General features: G+C 33.2%; 1 protein-coding gene across 3 annotated transcripts in view; it reads left to right on the forward strand.

The window, feature by feature from the left end:
* The first annotated feature begins 7,493 nt into the window (after positions 1 to 7,493).
* Positions 7,494 to 14,398, forward strand: part of LOC143229735 (neurexin 1-like) — a 163,677-nt gene continuing 156,772 nt past the window's right edge. For all 3 annotated transcript variants that reach the window (XM_076462481.1, XM_076462482.1, XM_076462480.1), the window contains exon 1: positions 7,494 to 7,663. The gene's annotated coding sequence lies outside the window, so the exon portion shown is untranslated. The remainder of the gene's footprint in view (positions 7,664 to 14,398) is intronic.

Below are 14,398 nucleotides of genomic sequence, written 5' to 3' on the forward strand. Positions count from 1 at the left end.
GTTTTACTGCAGTTTTCCAGCCCTCAAAGTTCAGCTTCGTATAATAATTCTTAAGACGAACTACCTGATACGTATTAAAAACATAATAGCTAACGTCCCACTGCCGTAAACTGGCACAAGTGATCAAGCTTGTTCTTTCAAGTTTATTTTATGTGTACGAACGTGTTTATAGTACTAATTTATCATCTTAGAAAAATAATACCTCGTTTAACTCTGCTTAAAATTCTTCATTTGTATTGTTTATACGACCTAGAATCGTCATATGCCTTAAAGAAAACATGAACATTTTCGACACAGTTATCTTTCCTATACCGCAATCAAATGTTACTTTGGTGACACCAGTTTCTATATTACTGTTTCTAGGAATATTTTTGCCCAGAAAAATCGGGTTTAACGCTAATGGTTATTACATACCATAAAAGTCTTATCATTCGCTGTGTGGGTCCTTTCTAGTAAGAAAATGAAAGCCAAACCTTCGTAGAGAAACGGTTTTGTTAACGCGCACAAAATAAATCTACTAAGGTTCGTTTTATCACACGAGACAAAGCTGCGTATGATAAGCACGAACAGAAAGCACGCGTGTGTTTAGTAATTTGGCACCGGAACAGTGATATCTCATTAGATACTAGGTAACAACAAAACAATTGTAGGGTATAGTTCTGAACATTAAGTATCAGACGTCCTTATAAAGCTGACCAAACATTACCCACAATGCAATAAAGATAACATCATAATAAAACCACAGGAATCCAGATAATATTTTAAATTACCATCGTTTCTCTTTTACCAGTATCTTCACGGTAACAACTGTATAGAAATAAAACAGTTTAACTGAAATTTTATTAAAAGAAAGTATATCCATTTTCTTTTTTGAGTTATGAAACTCCCCCGACAGGTTCACTTTATTATTAGAAATTGTACTATCTTTATCTCTCTCTCTCTCTTTTGATTTATGAAAATATTACTTTAGGTTTACATTATTATTAAGATATTTACTCTTTTAGTTTTGAAAATGCCCTATAGGTTGTTCTTATTATAAGAAAAGTTATATATTTTTTTTCTTTTCTAGCTTATGAAACTCTCGCTGTAGATTTACTTTATCAATTATTTTTTTTGCGTTATGAAACTAACCCTGTAAGTTTACTTTGCTCTTATAGGAGTTTACTCTTTTTTCTCTTCAGTGTTATGAAACCCTTCTTGTAGTTTCACTTTATTACATAAAAATTATATCATTTTTTTTCTATTTTGAGTAACGATATCTTACTATCGGTCCACTTTATTGTAACAAAGTATTTGCTTTCTCTTGTAAGTTAGGAGCTTTCTCCACCTCTTTACAGAAGTTAGGAACTCTCTCCACCCCTTTACAGAAAAAGTTAAAAACTCTCCATATCTTTACAGAAGAAGTTAGAAACTCTCTCCACCTCTTTACAGAAGAACTATACTATTAAATATTTTGCCTTTTGTTTTTTACTCTTCTGAGTTATGAAATTTCTTTCTATTGGTCCACTTTATTATTAAAAACTATATTATTTTTTTCTCTTTTAAATTGTGAAGCCAATGAGAAAATATTTATGTAGTTATTAACAAGTACATAACAATTCCTAATTTGAATGTCTTTTACACTTACTTAAATTGAAAAAAAACTAATATGACATTTTAAATTTATTCTTCAAGGTTGTTTTTTATTATTATAAGTGAATCTTACAATGATTCAATCTTCAGAGTATCGCCCGCTATATAGATTGCAGCTATACAAAGAAAACCTGAGTTGTTTGATAAATTTTACGCAAAGCTACACGATAGCTATCTTCGTTACCCCTCCTTGACTTAGCAGTGATAATTTTGTTCGTTTGTTTTGAATTTCGCGCAAAGCTACACGTCCCTAATTTAGCAGTATAACACTAGAGGAAAAGCAGCTAGTCATCATCACCCACTGTCAACTTTGGAACTACTCTTTTACCAAAGACTAGTGGGAACGACAGTCACATTATAACGGCCACCACGATTGAAAGGGTGAGCATGTTTGGTGTAACGGGGATTCGAACTCGCGACCCTCAGATTACGAGTCGAGCGCTCCAACCATCGGGCCATGCCAGGCCGGCAGTGTTAGACTAGATTATTGTTTTCTCAACTGTGTGGATTGTTCACCCAGGGGTTATTAAGACCAGGATAAGTGTGAATGAGAATGGTGGGATGAATGGCAGGTTAAATGAATATTATCAACTATACAACTAACTGAAGAATAAAATGTTACTGGTTATTATTATTTGTTCTAGTTGTAGTTTGATGTATATTTAAGTCATAATAAATAATTTTGAATTTCAATTTAGTACTTTTTACCTTTTTTGTTACTCTTATAACACATTCATGGCTCCACAGTGCAGATGTTTTTCTTTGATAGTAACGGAATGAAACCAAGAAACTTCGGATACACAGTCCGACCAACTAACCATTAGCAACAGTGGGTCTCCAAAATGAAAAAAAAGAAAAGAATGGTACCACTCTTTCGATTTTTTTTTTTTTTGATATTCTGGTGACGGTAATCATTACAACATTCCTTTAATCTCAGTTATGGTGGATGTTTAAACCAAATGAACATTCTAGAAAAACTTTTACACATTTGAGTATTTTCAATACTGTTGCTGTTCACGTACTTTTATTGCTTCATTTACAAATTAGCTTCACTAACCAACCTTCCAATAGTAAGGTTAAATCCATATCCTCTTACTGAAACCGTATGACGATTTGCTGTTAAATCTTTTGTTTCATCTTTAAAACAATATACCATCGTTAATTATCAGATCAAGTCAAACAATGACAACATCAGAACCAGTGTCGATCAACTTGTTAGAAGGCTCATCATTAAGGAATCCGTCGAATCGTAGAATGGTTTCTTTCAGTGGTGTGCTACATATTTATAGCATATTTCACGTTGTGGTAATTTTTGAGAAAACAGTGTCTCTTTTCTTAAGACGTGTGTCCGCAATTCCTGGCAATTCGTATTTTTAAGTTGTAGTTAAAACATTTTCTGTTTTGTGGTTTACTTCTTCCATTCTGAGCAACCAGTTGTCTAATTAATATTTTGAATTCTTAAAAGATTCCATTAGAGGAAGCTGGTATTTCCACATTATTTAATGTTTATATCCCACAGTTTTTGGATGGTGGTCTTAGCTGTTTATATGCAACTTTAACTGATTCAATTTCCATTGCCAATTAAATAATCTCCTTTAGAAACGTGCATCTACCTTACTTAGATTAATTCGCATAGATCCATCAACTATGGCATCTATGTATTGGTCGGGTGCCAATGAACTTACCATTTCATTTGGAGCATTTAAATAAGATAACTGAGTAAAGGTTTCATTAGAATATTTTCAAAATGTTCGTCTCAGGTTTCATTACTCTCTTATACTTTGAATTTAAAATGTCCTTCTGATGTGACATTTCAAATTTGTTTGAAAAGGCGACCAATATACAACACAAAGGTTGTTAAAGCTAGTCCAGTAAGGTCCTGCAGCAGCAAGTTACACACTAGTAGTGGTAATAGATGGCTCCTTCTTTTCCACATATCAGAGTAAATAACATTTGAGGTTGTAATTCTTACGAAGTTGGTTAGTTGATTTGGTGAAGATACAGAGAGAGATGTGGCTGATTTTATCCTTGAATTTACCCTTGCAGTTTTTTTGTTTGTTTTGGTGTTGATGTCTCTTTGTGTTTCTTTGATTTTGGTGTTATGTTCTTGTTTGTTGCACATTTCCAATGGCTGGTATCATGCACTACTTCATTGATGTCCTTTTGTACTTCATAAATTTTGTTATTATAATCCTTCCGTGGCTTTCTTTGTTTTAACTTAGGTTATTTTTATGGGCATTTTCTTGTAAATCTTTTTTTCATATTTTCAGGTTTTTTTCTTGATCTTACTTTAATTCTTATTTCTTTCCTCTTTATTTTATTTTGGTTTTTGTGTGTATTTCTTCTGGATCAACCGTCTACATCCAGTAAATTTTATATTCCACTTCGACCATCTATCATCATTTTGAAGCTCGGTCTTGATTTTATTTTTACAAAGATAAACGTACTTCTGATATCAGCAAGGGCATAACTACTGTGATGGGAAGAGTTACCTTCCTTCATTGTGAGATGGCTAGAGGTACTTTTTTGGACTGAGCAATAGTCTACTGGGTTTGTTTGTTTTTTTGAATTTCGCACAAAGCTACTCGAGGGCTATCTGTGCTAGCCGTCCCTAATTTAGCAGTGTAAGACTAGAGGGAAGGCAGCTAGTCATCACCACCCACCGCCAACTCTTGGGCTACTCTTTTACCAACGAATAGTGGGATTGATCGTAACATTATAATGCCCTCACGGCTGAAAGGGCGAGCATGTTTGGCGCGACGGGGATGCCAACCCGCGACCCTCGGATTACGAGTCGCACGCCTTAACGCGCTTGGCCATGTTGGGCCTAGACTACTGCGGAACCAACCCAACAAATGCTAACACAACACTCAGAAAAAACAAACAAACAAAAAGACTTCAATCTCCAAACATGATTGCCCTTACTGACACAATGGTAGCACACATAGGTATAATATTTAATCAATGATATCAACAAGTGAAGTTACAAATTATTTAATCACAAAAACATGACATTTTTTCGTCCGTCGAGCAAGTTGTCTAGCTGCATCGAACAACTTTTTCGACGTGTTTACATTATTAACATACACTATTTTTAATAATGATAGGTTGCGCATTTCTTCACAGAATAAATAGATGATATATATTCAAAGTTCTTTGAAATTTTATCGAATTGGCACCTGATTTATTACATTTTTAAATTTTTAGTAATTAGTAAGCAGTACGTACACAAGTGAGGAAAGCCATATCTGTCAGGCAAAATACAACCTTATCGAGCAAAAAGAACTAATATATCCTCCAAGGTTACACCTATAATACACCCTGAATACCAGAGTTGCAACAGTTTATAATGTTGGGCAAGTTCTCGAAGATTATTTAGTAAAAATAATGCAAAATCTTGTCCACGTTATGATAACAAAAACGTTTTATTTATAAACCTTTTTTTTGTCAGGTTAATGGTACTTGTTCATATCTATCATTTCGTTGAAAACACATGCTCAAAGTGTACAGCACTGAACTAATTACCTGATTCACTAACCAACCAACTATCTCATTTATTAACCAACGAGTAAAACCTGATTTTTTAAATCATTTCCTGAACTTTCAAGAAAATTCTAGTTACCAAACTATGCGCTTGTCACTTGAAATTATAAACTGCCTCTGGCCATAAAATGGGCTCCACATGGCCAGGTCGGTTAAGACGTTCAACTCGTAATCTGAGGGTCGCGGGTTCGAATCTCCGTCACACCAAACATGCTCGCCCTTTCAGCCGTGGGGGCGTTAATATGTTACGGTCAATCCAACTATTCGTTGGTAAAAGAGTAGCCCAAGAATTGGCGGTGGGTGGTGATGACTAGATGCCTTCCCTCTAATTTTACACTGCTAAATTAGGGACGGCTAGCGCAGATAACTCTAGTGTAGCTTTGCGCGAAATTAAAAACAAAACAAAAACTGGCCAAAAACAATACAAGTGTCTGAATTAAGAAAATGTAGCCTCTCATACAATTACTAATTGATATATATATATATTATAAAGGTTACTATTCACTTAAAATCTGCACTTGTAATACAGTAAAGTATTAAACTTTAAAATTTCATTATTTAGTAATCGATTTATTTTATAATTTTTTTTTAATATCTTCTTTTCCAGAAGAAGAAATATATGAATGTTCTTTTCCTTATGGCTCGTTAGTTTCAAAAAGTACCTAACTAGACAGTAGTTTGTCTAGACAGTAGAAACATTTTTACAGGTATCATCAATCTTTCGTAACGATGAATCAGGTAAACTTAAATGACTAATGAACTTGATATTAATTACTTACTCCTTTTCTGTCTGTCTGAATCTCGTTTAACCTGAATTATTATCCAATAAACTATTTCTGATAATATAAAATTTATATGTGACTGTTGGTAATGAAAGCTAACTGTTGGAATAATTTGTATATTATTTATACCAACAGAATTATCATTCAGTACAAAAGGAAGTGTATTATACAAAAACAGAGCGTAAGAATTTGTTATTTTCATTTTCTTGGAAAGTACTCATATACGTTACTTCAGCAAATAATATCTAGATATTTTATTGCCTCTCTCTTTCTCTCTGCTCTAGTGTGGAAACACTTGAATAATAACGATTTCGTAAGCTTTAGTGTCTTCATATATTACATTTCTAGAGTCTGAATTCATATATGCCTCGCGGTCTAATATTTTCTCCACTAAAAGGAATCATTCAAGTCATATGAGTAGTTTCTACCGGTTAAACTTCTTCCTTCAAATTATCTGTCTCACAGAATATTTACAATAAGAATAATATGGATAACTGTACACAAAGGTATTTACAGTCATTTGTAATATAATATCATTTGTTGTCTTGTAATCGTACTTTTACCTTCGGCGTTCTGGGCCTTGTTAATTTTCAAATTATTCATAACAGCTATTTTAGCACTCATTAAATTTTTCTTAACTTTTTTTTGCTTGAAATATTAGAGACATTGTGTAATCAGCACTCAACTCTTATTCGCTTCTGCTTTAAACACTCTAATAACACCTTCGTAATTTTGTTGCAAAGCTAATTTCTCACAGTAACTCTTATTGAGTTAAGAAAAAAGAAATTACTTTACCTTTGGAGTGAAGACATTTTGCAGATGGACTTTTGTAGTTGTTTGTGTTCGATCTAGTAGTTAGAATCTTAATAAAGAACACTTAAATATTTATTGTCTTTAACTAGATTTTGTAGTTTTCTTTCTGTTATATATATTTTAGTATGCTTTAAATAGTTATATTAAACATCTGGTAAACAGCAACCATTTTTATATACTTTTCTAAATTACTCCATTCTCCAGACAAACATTTACAATAATAAATTACTATAATACAGCTATGATCATTAGACATAGAATTAAATATATTAATTTCAAGTTCTGTCTGAGTAAACATGGGTGGAAGTTAGAACGTGCTTTTTCAACGAATAATAATATAATAATACTTATAACTGTCACATAAATTCTGTTAAAAACCGTAATGTTTGTAAGCTCACTTTTGATAATTATATTTTACTTGAAAATGTTTAGTACTATAAGTATAAAGAGTGTTTCCACTATTAACTGGAAAAAATATATGTATATTATGGGGATTTGAGGCTATAAATATATCTTTATGAAAGTATATTATTGTTCGGGACAAAGCACAAATTTTACCAAGGATTTTAGTAGATTAGTTGTTGTGTATGTTTCTAGGTGTCGTTAAAAGAAGTATACTATCGTACAAACTGGGAACATGTTAGAAGTGCAGGTTGAAATTCCTGACAACGAGAATATATATCGATTACTAGCGCCTCGTTTCTGTATTAATGCTGGTTTAGTTGCATGGGCAGTGTAGTTCGTCAAGATCGAAGCATTGCCTGATCTTGTCTTTTAGGATTTCCTAAGTTAGAAACGCCAGCCATCTTCTCTTATTCTTCCACTACTTGTAAAAGTCCACAGAAAAATCACTACGACTGCGCTCCTGGCGGAAAGAGCAGTTGTTAAAATAAGTGAGTATATACTTTTTATTACATTACATTAAGTTGCAGATACATGTTTTGCATAGTTTTTAGGCTTATGTGTACTCAGAATAATTAGTCTTAAAAGTGAACACTTAAATTGTATGTATTATAGGCTACTACCTCACCAGTAACGTCTTCTCTGTAGGTGCTATATGATGGGGTTTCATGTGGTAATGAAAGTTAGTTTCTATACTTTGTGGTAGACTACGTGTATAAAATGGTATGCTTAAAATAGTATGTGAGATCTACATCGAGAATTAAATTGATTAATACAGTAAAGTACAGTATTAATAACATACATATATGTGTGAGCGACGCTTAATCTTAGGGTTAGACCGAACATGAGATCGATTAGCACATCGCTGTCTTGAACTTAAGCTTATCAAAGTAAGGTTTGCCTAATATACACGAGTTTATTGTTATCACAAAGATGAAATAAAATAAATTGAAAAATTACAAGGTTTCTTTCAACTATTTGTTGGTGACTTAAAAAGTTAAATATTAATTTAATAATCGAAACATACACATAATAACATTAACCATATATACTTGTCTTTTGCAGTATGATCATAACTTTATAACGGTTTAAATGGCGAGCATAGTTACAACTAGGCCTACTAATACGTCTTGGGAATATAATTTGATAATGTGTCTGCCATGCTTAAATTTTGAATTCGCTTCTATACATAAGGTGGAACTGTGTATATATACATATATGTCTGTGTGTATTTTTTCATTGTTAGGTTGAAACTTAGGTAGATTGATTACAAGGAAATAACATAAAAGTGTGTTAGACTGCTTTTAGTCAAATACGTAGCTTTATCTAAAATTTGAGTTTTGAGAGATATATAATTTATGAAACGTCTAAAACATTTCAGAAAGCGTTTACGTAAAATACAACCAACTAATGTTTAAAATAACTTGCTTTCTTTTAAGGTTTTTCATGTATGAATTTAGTGTAACTAGAATAGTTTGTACTATTCACTGAGGAACTGCTAGTCATATAGACAAAAGGGTCTGCTTTAGGACTTTTCTCTACCATAATTTTTAGGCTTTTGAAAATAGGATGGAAACTGGAGACAAAGTGAAATTAAGATCTGTTCAGAGCTCATGCTCTGTTCTGTTCTAAAGGCTTGTTTAGCGAGCCCTGGTGGTTTGGAAGTGACATTTGATATTAAATAAAAATGCGCATCTTTCAGATAAGAGACCAACTGTCTCGTTGAGACTTCATTTTCTGTTTACAGAATACAAGTTTATGAATATGAAGATGGTTTGAGAAATATTTCCAGCCTCTATAGAGAAGCTGATCATTGGTAGCCAGCGAAACATTGCATTGAAGCTATAACATTTACTGTTTGATTTAGATAGTTGACACGTGAGCGATAACTAAAATAATAGCAACCAGAAGATGGCGCTATACAAGAGAATAAAATTAACATAATCTAAACTTAAGACAATCTTTGAGTATGTTAAGACAACAACCGTAGTAAAATAAAAACTTTTTACTGCTCAGTATTTGGCCTTATGGCTTCGTCAGAAGCTTGACATTTACACAGTAAACACCAATTATATAGGAAATTTTGCTTTTTACATTCATATTCTGAAATTAAAATTTATTTACGGTTGTACCTATACTTAAAAAACAACTTGAGAAAGCCTACATTAAGCTACTACAAATAAACGTCACTGAGACTGGTGTTATTAGGAGATACAATAATAATGTCAAGTTAATTAGTTGTGTATAGAATGTTATTGATAGTCAGACGATACATAACTGGCTGAAATAATTAAAAAAAAACCCATTTTAGAAAAAAATGTCCTGGTAAAATGTAAAACATCTTCCTTTATAGAAAGAGGGTTCAATGTAAAACGTAATACACATTAACATATAACATTTCGTCAGATTCCTTCGAGGCATTCGAGTCGTAATCTGAGGGTTGCGGGTTCGAATCCCAGTCACTTCAAAGATGTTCGTCATTTCATGTGATGGTCAATCTCGCTATTCATTGGTAAAAGAGTAGCCCAAGAGTTGGCGGTGGGTGGTGATGACTAGCTGCCTTCCCTCTAGTCTTACGCTGCTAAATTAGGGGCGGCTAGCGCAGATAACCCTTGTGTAGCTTTGCACGAAATTCAAAAACAAACCTTTCACCTGTCTTCAAAATAGTCTCACAAAAGGTGGTGTATTTTATGTACTTTGTCAACGTTTTAAGATACACATATGTCATTATGTTTCAATAAAAATGTACTGCTTAAAAAAGAAGATTAACAGGTTCAGTAAATAAAGTAGATTTAAATTATATACATAAACTACTTTTATATGATCCTCGTAAATTGCCTGTGGAAATTATCGTAAACAACTGTGCACGAATATTGTTTGTTGGTTTGAAAGACCAGAAAAATAAATTCGTATGAAACACTAACATTTCCTCAATACGCTTAACCCTAATCGAGTAAAAAAAAACAGTAAAATTATGGCGTACTTTTGTTAGCAAAAGCAAAGTTATTGTAAATAGTGTTGAAGAAATAAACTACAACTACTGTTAAAGTCAATGTATTAAGATTAAAGACAAATAATAAGAAGGTTAATAAGCTATCCTTAAAAGATACAGGAAAAAAATACGATGGTAATGGATTTAAATAGAGCAGTTTATCTTTTATCAGTAAAACTTATTTATTAGGACCTCTTAAGCTCTTTTTTTCTATAGTTACTTAGAATTGTGAAACCCGAGTGTGACGTATAGTGATCCATGCTTGCTGTAAGGTGCGATATTATCAAATTGTCTGAGGAATCTTAAGATCCCCGAATCTCTTTTATCTTCCTATATGGAGGCTCCAGTTTTAAAATTTCCAGAATGCAGCTAGTAAGATATCACAAACACCACTTGGTAATCTCAGTATGAACATTCGTGAAATCTAAGCGCATATATTTATTTATTTTGAACAATCACTTATATATGTTTGTTAATTCTTGTATCAATCCATCGATCCAACTTTTAATAGCCCACGAACCACTTTGACCTCCGATATCGGGGCCTCGGTTTTAAAATTTTCAAAATTTTGACTAGATGGTCATTTTGAAAAGATGTTAAAATTTGCAAGTAATTTTGGGAGCTCCCTACTCTTTTTGACCCCATAATTATAGGAGTTCCCCATAACTCTTTTAATTTTTCCTCCTATTCTGTTGAGCTTAAGCGCCTATCTGCAAGATTTTAAGGACCCTTTGTCAAACTTTATGGGAAGGGCTAAAAAATCAAATAAACAGTTATATACAATTGCGATAGATACCAGCAGTAACTGCATCACAAGCTATAATTTTCTGGCTATAAACGTACAATCGTGAATCGTCAGACATTTATTTTAATAAAGGTTCCTAATTTTCACATTTGGAGCTTAGACGTTACGAAAGATTTTATAATTCAATGGTTAATAAAAACTTCGATAACTAAAATAACGCTTTCTTTCAATGTTGTTGTATTACATAAAAGATCACAATTTTTATGTTGCACAAAAGTCAAGTGGGTTAATATTTCGATTTCACTTTTTTAAGAGTCCTCCAAGGTTGTTCAGCGGTAAGCTTCTTGAAAGGTTATAATGATAAAATTCTGGATTCAATCTCCGCAGATTGCCAATTGTGTAGCTTTGCACTTAAACAATATATTGCTAACGTTTCTTAAAGTATAAATAAGGACAATAATTGACTACATTCGAACACTATACTTGATAAATGCTGCAGGGATATTTTGAGCAGTTTTTTTTTGTGCCGCGCCTGCTACTTGTGTAATAACAATATTATGAAATTTACGACATTACTTAAATCCAACCACTAGTTTTCGTGTGTTTGATATATCTAATTTTATTATTTTTCACTTTCCTTTCTATTATTATGCATTGAGTATATAGAGTAGTTTGCATTGCTGAATACATGCATTTAGGGCGAACCTAAATCTCTTAATTTGGCCAAATTTCATGAAGTGTTATTTGGTTTAAGGCCGAAAATATCGTTATCAACTGATGAAACAATGCATTCTAATATTTATAAGTATGAAGGCAAAGAAAGTATATTTAATTGGGTATATTCATTACCGGTTTGATATTTAGTTTTGCACTAAATGAGTAGGTTGCTCTGACCTGAAGTTAATTAAAGGAGAGTTGTGAATCTTCCTATAATGAGCTTAAATACAAACTTTTGATCACTTTTAAACGTGAACTATTAAGAATCGTAAACTAACTATGTCATAACAGTAAAAATATTAAGCAGCAAGGAGTTCAAAAGTTCGTAACCTAAAGCTATTTTGTTGCAATATTCTGAGTTCAGAAAAACAACAACAAAACACTCACATACTATGTGTAAAGTTCTATTTTCGAGAAGTTTTGTTTTGAATTTCGGGCAATGCTACACGAGGGCTATCTGCACTAGCCGTCCCTAATTTAGCAATGTAAGACTAGAGGGAAGCCAGCTAGTCATCACCATCCATCGTCAACTATTGGACTACTCTTTTATCACCGAATAGTGAGATTGACCCTAACATTATAACACCCACACGCCTGAAAGGGTGAGCATATTTTTTGGTGCGACGGGGATTCGAACCCGCAACCCTGAGATTACGAGTCGAGTGCCTGAACCATCTGTCCATGCTAGGCCTTTTTGCGAAATAGCATGAAATACTAGATCGTTCATATTGCCTGCGGGTGAGTGACGCGATTAACGAAAATACATGCCAAACTCACCACAAATGAATTTTAAAATGATAAGAAACACATTTTGTTATGCTGTTGTTCATATTGATTTCAAAACCCTTAAGACAGTATTCCTCGAAGTGTATGGCCTGGTGCTTAGGTCACTTAATTTGCAATCTGTGAGGCGCAGGTTCGAGACCACCCGTCACCGCTGTTTCAGACGTGAGAGGTGATATAATGTGACGGTACTCTCTCAAGAGTTAGAGACGACGTGAAAGACAGCCTTCGTGTAGCATTGCGCGAAGTTAAAAACAAACATTTGAGTGAGATATATTAATTACTATCTAATTAAAAAATTGGTTTATTAATTTTAGATATAAAAAATCTTTAAAGAGTGCATTACGCCAGAACGTAACTTTCCAATTTAGCATATTCAGCATATTTTTATCTATTGTACAAAGACTTATTTTTATTTTTGTCAAGGACGTGGGCTGCTACTGAGTCCATTGTTTGGATAGGCAATTCTGTCACGTGCAGAAGAGTGTTGCACAATTGGGAAAAATCAGTTTGCCATTCCATAAAATGAAGCTCTCTTGAGTAGCACATATACACACGCTATCATTCTTCCCACACCTGCTGTTAAGTATTTGTGTTGGTGAGTATTATGCCAGTCTATTTGGAGAGCCTAAATCTTTCTAAGCCATTCCTTATGATAATAATGATAAATTGTATTTATTTTAGTATTTAAAAATAGCATTCAGGCATCTACAAAACAACTTAAAGTATGAAAGGAACTAAAGAGTACATATTACTGGATCTTTATTGAAAGAAAGGAAGGAATGGAATCCCGTGGCCATGAAAAACAACGGAGATCGCACAACTGTATTTTGAGATTTCTCTACAGTGTATCTGGTTATGTGTGAACCTAGTCAAATTTGGGTTCTTGAATGGAGAGGCACGATATACCGAGTACAATTGCCCACTCTAGTTCAAACGTGGGTGGCTGTATGGAAAATTAATACTGAAAGTAGGTTTTGCTTGAGATATAAAGAACAGAACGCATGTTTAGATTCTTATTTGTTATATAATAGAATACGTTCTGAATTACGTTACTTTTAATAAACATCGTTACTAAGGTTCTATATTCCGTGGGCTCCACCTCTGCTCCCAACGGTGTAATAAAAACACACATGCACAAATGTATATAATAGAAAAGACTACCACCGTATAACAGTAGAATACTGGATACTCTAGTAGTTAAATGAGCGTGTTAGTTATATAGAATTCATTGCATTCATCAAGTATAACATATAATATTATTATCATCCTGTTATTTTGAGAGATTAAAGTGCAATTGAATTTCAAAGAACTAAAAGCAAACACCCAACAAGAGATGTTTATTGAACTCCCAGTTGCTGGCACAACTGAGGAGGTTATGGAAGGCGTTATCCTTTTCTTTTTTTTTTTCACAATTCTTACTTCTGCTATTTTCTGTTGCTTTGAGCCAGTAAATGCCAAATAGCCAATCATTACTGTTACATTTTCACATAAATACATTATTCTGGGATAAATATATAAATTTTAAACCATAACAGTACAAAACATTCGCCGCCTTGTAAGTTTCACATCCAACCTATAACATCTCCAGTTCTTGCTTTTATAGGTTAATACCAGACTCGTGACCACGAAACAACGCCAGAAGATGGAAATAAAGTAATTCTAATGCACTGAACTTCAGTTAAAAATATTTTGCTAGGCACTAGATCTATCTTATGAAATTGAGTTTAATAATATGTAATAAGCCTAAGCGGTTTTAATCTTCTAGGACACGTACTTTGTATATTAGTATTTTGATTGGTACGAAATAATCGTTTCCCTGCGTGCAAGTTCGCGCAAAAAAAATCAACACCCAACAACAACAAGAAGTACGAATTTAATTTTTGTTGCTTGTGTTTGTCTGTCCTTTGTAACGACAGATCGTGATCGTAACCGAAAAATCTTGAACAGCGATTATCTCATTCAGATATGCAGATAACTGTGATTGGC

The sequence above is a fragment of the Tachypleus tridentatus genome, chromosome 10 (genome assembly GCF_004210375.1).
Source record: "Tachypleus tridentatus isolate NWPU-2018 chromosome 10, ASM421037v1, whole genome shotgun sequence".
In the NCBI taxonomy this organism is placed as follows: domain Eukaryota; kingdom Metazoa; phylum Arthropoda; class Merostomata; order Xiphosura; family Limulidae; genus Tachypleus; species Tachypleus tridentatus.